The sequence below is a fragment of the Trachemys scripta genome, chromosome 6 (assembly GCF_013100865.1).
Source record: "Trachemys scripta elegans isolate TJP31775 chromosome 6, CAS_Tse_1.0, whole genome shotgun sequence".
NCBI lineage: Eukaryota > Metazoa > Chordata > Testudines > Emydidae > Trachemys > Trachemys scripta.
Window position 1 is genome coordinate 62425709 of NC_048303.1, and position 722 is coordinate 62426430.

Sequence of the window (722 nt, forward strand, 5' to 3'; positions counted from 1 at the left end):
GGTCCAGGGAAGCTTTAGGCCAGCTTGTTGTCCTCTTGTCCTGTGCTACTTCAGGGCTGGGTAGGCCACTGGCATAATTTAGATAGAGCTGGGGTATCTCTAAGTTATGGAAGACACTGCATGCTGCAGCCCTGCCCTCACCACTCCCCTCCCAGTCACACACTAGAGCCATCTTCCAGTGCCTGGACCAGGGGAATCTGCTCCTAGAGCCACTTCACACTACTTTTTTACCTGGCCAGAGCATGTCAGTGTTACTTTTTACCCATGATAAAGAGACAGGAATGGGGTAATGGCTATGTCATCTGTCGATAGCAGCCCTAAGCAGAAAAAAATTTCTTGCCACTCCCTATTTCATTTGCATAGAGTGATGCTGAATGCAGGTTAGTTGAGCAAATGGAACTTAATTATAGGGTGACCAGACAGCAAGTGTGAAAAATCGGGACAGGGGGTGGGGGGTAATAAGAACCTATATAAGAAAAAGACCCAAAAATTGGGACTGTCCCTATAAAATCGGGACATCTGGTCACCCTACTTAATTTAAACATGTGGCTAAATTGTTTCCAGTCTAACAACCCTGCATTTCCTCTTTTCCTGGTGTCTTGTCAGTAAGAGTCCTTCCATGGGACATAGGTCCTGATTCTAGTTCCACTATTCATGATACATCTTTTCTATTTTACAAACATTTGAACATATAAATTAAAAACAAATATTTTATGCTCAGT